The sequence below is a fragment of the Lycorma delicatula genome, chromosome 1, assembly GCF_047948215.1.
Source record: "Lycorma delicatula isolate Av1 chromosome 1, ASM4794821v1, whole genome shotgun sequence".
Taxonomy (NCBI): domain Eukaryota; kingdom Metazoa; phylum Arthropoda; class Insecta; order Hemiptera; family Fulgoridae; genus Lycorma; species Lycorma delicatula.
In genome coordinates, this window is record NC_134455.1 from 104,473,737 (window position 1) to 104,480,059 (window position 6,323).

Here is a 6,323-nt window from a genome sequence, read left to right on the forward strand (position 1 = left end):
GGCAATACAATTTACCAATGGAATTTATTCGTTAAATTTTAACAGATAATGTAATTTATATTTTACCACCATGCCTTGACTTCAATTATCACGTGTGAAAAGCTTTAGAAAACGAAACTTACAAAAATGGTGTAGATCACCATTAATAACATTATTTTCCGATATTAAAATGCCATTTAAAAAAACATGTTTGTCCAAAACATAATAAAAATAAAAAAATATTTTCGCAGATTATTTTATTATTGTTATAAATAATTACGTGTGTTTACTTCGTTTTATTTAGTTCATCTATTAAAAATATACTTACAAAGAAAAAAAATTGATTTTAATATATGAAAATTTTTTACTATATTATAAATAAAAATGTTTTAAACATAACTACCTGAATTAATTCAACGAAGGTATCACAGTATTAAACTCATAGTGCGTAAGCAACAATTCTCGATCTGAAAACAAAAGAAGAATAGTTTATAGAAAGGAAAACATTTTTTAGGTCCTGCATTTACTTAAATAGTAAAAAATCTGACAAAAGAGTTACCTATACTTTCCAGGCATTAGTTGTTTAATTCTAATATACTGGAAAAATATTGATACATGATAAAAGATAAAAAAATCGATATTTTTTTTCTACTCCCCCACCACTAAAATTGCCTCCCAAGAAACGTTTTTGATTTGTTTTAGTTTACTACATTGCTGGAAGAATCTAAACCAAAACCACCGATGAAAATTTACCTATGATTTATTTTGGAAGGGGGTGAATTATGATAAAAAAAGTTTTAAAAGTTTATAAATTTCTATATTTTTAAAGTTTAACCAGTTTACCCACCCCAATATAGCTCCCCAATTTTCTTTCTACACTTGCACTACTACAATTCTTAGGAAGACTTAAAAACAATTCGGTAAAAAAATGTGCAACAAATAAAAGGAGAGCTTTTTCCAATTTTGGGGAAGGGAAGAAATTTGGAGCAATTTATTTTTAATGGTAAGATACGCATTTACGTATGTACTGCTTAATGTAAAGTGACGTTATGTTTGCAAAATTTTGAGAAATTCACCCCAAAGAAACTATCTACCCTACCTCTTAGAGATATTGAACCCAAACCTTTACCATCAAATTGCCCCACAAACCCGAGTATCTGTGCCAAATTAATTAGTTAATTCAGTCAAAAGTTAGTTAGTTTCAAACAGCCAACACATGTATAGACGTACGTGTAAATATTACGTTCTAATTTGTTTTTATTTTTTGGTGTGTCTGACTCATGAAACGTCGACGAATGCAAAAGAAAACATACCCCACGTTTGATAATTATGCTTTCCTTCTTGCAGCATAGCTCTAAAGCTCTGACAGGAAAGTAAAAGTATTCCTTATATGTAAATTCAATTATTAAAGAAGTATTATACGAATTAATTTATACACATATTGCTGAATAAAACCTTTGTGTCGATGTTATATACTCATGATATATGAGTATAATATATTTGTATAAAATATTGTGTAGTTTCACTTTTTTCTGAAATCACATGGGATTGCAAAATAAATGTTCGTTGTTTTCCTTAAAGAGAAGTGAAAAGAATATCTTTTGACGTTTTTTTGATGAAGTTTGCTTTGTTGAAAAAACAGCTTCCTATTCTTTACTTTTTTTGTTGTTAGATTGTAAATATCAAACAAATGACGTGATGTGAATATTTTACTTCTAATTAAACACCGAGATTGAATAGCAATCATATCATGAATTTTAATGAACGTTAATTAAAATATAAAATATATAATTGAACTAAATAAATTGTACAAATATGGTATTTCATAATCCAGCTTAAAATATATATATAAATATTGTTTCAGTAAAAGTAACTGTTCTTTTATTTCGATGATAATCACTAAACTTGCGTTAACCATATAAATAAATTTTTACCATAAAATATAATTAATATACTATTGTTTTATATATATATATATATATATATATATATATATATATGTTAATGTGTTTGTAAAATTAAAAAATATAACTTTTTTCATGAATATGAATATCATCCGTTTACTTTTAGAATGTATTAAAATCAATATTCAGAACAAAAAAAACTCATTCAAATTTTAAAAATCAAATATTTTAACAATAGCTTATGCTTCATTCAAGTATTCAAATTATAATTTGTTAAATTAATTAAATATAATTTTAATATTTGTAAAAGGTTTTACTCTTTTTCCTGCAACTAGATTTCATAAAATAATTTTAAATTACCTACTATAATTAGAAAATTATAATAACGACGAAAACAAAAAATCCACTGATTTATAACCACGGAAAGGAAACCACTAACGCTGTATTAAGATGATCTATAGTAGCTGCATCCGTATCGGCCGCAAACCAAAGTTAACGATACAAGTCAGTCACGTGGTGAAAATACGAGATTTTCTGCTTGGTTGATAGCGACTGCGCCGTACCTGGTGCACATTTTCCGTACATATAAACTATTCATAAGAGTACAATCTTCTAGAATACTATTTTATTATCAAGTTATATCAATTTCTTATATGTAATAGTTTTTATATTGACTGTATATTTTTTTTAATTAAAAATAAAGTTACGTAGAAACTGTCTTGGAAAGTAAGATAAATTATATTAAAGATTCTGTTGAGATGGGACATTTTATCTAGAATTGACGCTTAAACTAGACTAAAAAAAATCTAATGTGGACACCACATGACTTCCTTGTACACCTATTAAATGACATATACACATTTTTTATTGCAATACATTTAAACTTATTTCATTTGAAAGTGAGATATGATCTTCCTTTCTTTAATAAAGTGGATAGTTACACAATTGCATTGTGGTGGACACCACATTTTTTTGTGGTGTCAGTATCAACATTTTATATTTTTTTTTATATATTGATTATGTTACACATCGCTCAAGTAGTTATGTGGTGTAAATGAGAATGTGTCGGATCCGTAATCATGGACACATCGGTTCGAATCCGACTTCATACACATACACTTTTAAATGAAATATATTGATTTATTAATAATTGACCTCTGTAAACACGTTTGAATTAAAATTAAAAGTACATAAAATTTTATTTCACTAATAACTTCTGATTTTTTTCTTTCTTTTTTTTTATTGTTATTATTATTTATTATTTATTGTAAACCATTTTTACAATCAGATGTTAAAAATTATTAATAAATCAATATATTTAAATTAAAAAAAAGAAGATATATGTGTATGAAGTCGGAATCGAACCGATTTGCCTTCCCCTTGTAAGATCCTAATATTTCATTAATTACAATTTTATTTGGCTATACCTCTGGACCCGATAAAAATAAGTACCACTTACGATATATCATTCGAAAACTCTCAATGAGAGTTTATGACTGCAATTAAGAAAAAGTCAAAAATCCAAATTTTCGGGATTTCGGGCTTTTATGGACACTTTTGATACAGTCGATTACAATCAAAGAGAAGGTGCACAACTAGATGTTACAACAGTCCTAAATCCAAAATTTCAGCATTCTACAACTAATCGTTTTTTACTTCTGTATCTATGTACGTATGTATCTCGCATACGTATACGTACGGGCGTTTGCAAGTCACACCAAAACTAGTCGAAATGGATTCAGGGATGGTCAAAATGTATATTTCCGATGAAATCTGAAAACCGAAATTTTGGTGATAACAATACTTCCTTTGCTTCGTACAAAGAAGTAATAACTACTTAAAGTTTTGGTCTTTATGAAAGACAACAGATTTCCAGAATTCTATCGTCAGTAGCCGTTCATTATATGGTTATGTGAATATTTACTAGAATTTTTAACCTTCACAATAAAGGTTCATTATAAAGAAAACTACGAAATGATAGATTAGGACTAAAAGAAGGAAGGATTGTAAATACGAATCGTTGCTCTAAAAAAGTGCTATTTAAGAGCTTGCTATAGGGCTAAACGATACGATAATCCAGACAAGTTAAAGCGTTTTTTTATTTTAAAGAGAGAAAATATTATTTTTATGAAAAAAAAATTCTTCCTTTATAAGGGGTATTATTAAGTACTGCCAATGCGGTTCTTCATAATATCCCTAATTATTTCCATCTCTTAGAAACCGGAGAGTTTATTCGCATGAATATACGTTGAAACTTGATACTATCATTTATGATAACAAGCTTAAAATGAGTGAGAATAGCGTATCAAAATTTACTTCATTAGATATAATAAAGTGCAATAGCTTTTGATTTAAATATTGTCCCGTGTTAGCTTAAAGTTTGATCTCAATGTAAATTTACCATTAGATAACTTAGCAAGTTGGAGAGGCGAGACGGAAAGATTGTTGGGAAGAATGAGATATAAGTACAGAAGAGATGTGATATTGAAAGCGGGAGTTTCATTGTATCGTACTCATTATAAATTTCTGAATTTGTAATAATTTAAATTTAGAGAAAATAGCTATTTTACGCAGGCAAATAAATTCTCTTCAATGAAGTAGATCATGAAAGCAAGGTGTGAGCTAATCGAATTTAATTATAAGCCGTGGATCAAACATATAAATGTGTACTGTTCCTTTCGTAATACAGAACAGCAGGGTATTTTTGATTTTGTTGCTCGGGATCCTGTCCACGAAGACTGGAGGATTTGTTGGCTAGGTTCAACGGAGCTGTCAGGCTGGAATAAGCTTTCCCACCCTTTTGCAGAGATGTGTGGCATTATAGGTGGAAACAACTCGTAGTTCTAAAGTTCAGTTATTAAATGTTTAAAACGTCAACTGAGTATACTTGTTACGTTATGTATGGTAGAGTAGCCTTTTGAATTCACCTTTTTCACAATTTCATCTTTTCAATTTCAATATCGATATCGATGTTTAAATTATTTTCTAGATTAATTTCGGTTGTTTTAAGTTAAGGCAGATGAAAAATAAAAGTAAATGTATTCTCTTAACTTTTATGTTCACAGTTCCAAATTAAAATTATTGTATAAGGGAAATATTAACATTTGTTAAATAAATTAACCTTTACAACAGATGATGGTTTTTTGAAATTTATTCTAATTCTTTTTTCTGATGTATTTATCTAATAAAAAAAAAATACAATAAAATTGTAAACCGTACGGTAAGAGGCCCGCAGATATCATTTTTCCGCTAAAAAATAAAAGACTTTGTAAAGTAAATAAAACTGTTTTTAACAAAATGATACTGATATCAAAAAAAGGTAAGACATTACATTTCTATTATCAAAATTTGTTATTAATTTAGAATCTTTTTTTTAAATGCATTATAATATATATGTAATAGACAATAGATAAAAAATAATAGATAATAAACAATTTTTACGCGTTCCATATAATAACAAAAAAATATAAAAATTTGTTACAAAACTCTTACAAATCCGATTTCGTTTTTTAACATATTAAATTGAGGCATACTCGCGAATACAAGACCAATAAGTCAGAAAATTTAGCCGGAAATCCGGCAAAGACTTCTTTCAAAACTCCAATAAAAACAAACACCATGAACAGCCTACAACGGGGTTAGATGACTTTGACAAGTATGTGGGAAGGCAGATTATAAGAAATTTCCCGAAACTGTAAACAACTGCAGACGGTTATTCAGGAAGAGACGAGTTTGATAAAGTAAAGAAATAACTGGAATTTAGGTAGAGTAAAACCGAATATACCAGGAAGGTACTCACTAAGCGACATGGTATGAGGTTTAAACGTATTCAGTATCTGGCATCCGTAAAAATATTTAGAACAGAAAATGGGCCGATAGTGTACCTCAAAGAGTTATATATATTATCTTCTCATACGCCAAATAAGCCTGGTGTAACGATATAGGAAACTCATTCAGGCTGAAAATTCCTAATTCAAAAAGCAACAGACGTTTGATAGTGTACGCCATAGGAGAAATGGGTTTTATTTCAAAACATATTAGTAGAGGAGAAATGCCGGTTCTGGGACAAGCGTCATCACTGACGTCACCCCCCCCTCCCATCGTCATCGATGACGTCACCATGACATCATCACCATCATCATCATCATCATTATCATCATCATCATCATCAGGGAATCCCCCTGTGAGGTCATCACCGGAATCCCCCTCTGACGTCATCACTCCTCCACCGTCATCCCCCCTACACCATCATCAGCCCCTCAACCATCATCTTTGCGTTGTAGGTTGCATCTCTGCTCCTTGTACTATCATCTACTGCTACTACTACTACTAAAGTATACAGTAGTGTGTGTTGTGTTATTCTTCTGTTTAATTTTCCTAGTGACCATTTTTTATTAAATTATTTAAGGTAAGTTAAACGTTACTTTAATTTATTAAATG

The 6,323-nt window shown here is 29.3% G+C and overlaps 1 protein-coding gene across 2 annotated transcripts in view; it reads right to left on the reverse strand.

Annotated features, from left to right (window-relative positions):
* LOC142320636 (neuropeptide CCHamide-2 receptor-like) overlaps window positions 1-2,295 on the reverse strand; it is a 126,258-nt gene extending 123,963 nt beyond the window's left edge. The window contains exons 1-2 of one of the 2 annotated variants that reach the window (XM_075358706.1): window positions 2,244-2,295; window positions 383-446 (exon numbers count right to left, since the gene is read on the reverse strand). The gene's annotated coding sequence lies outside the window, so the exon portion shown is untranslated. The remainder of the gene's footprint in view (window positions 1-382; window positions 447-2,243) is intronic. The other variant, XM_075358722.1, reaches the window with a different exon arrangement.
* Window positions 2,296-6,323: the final 4,028 nt, after the last annotated feature.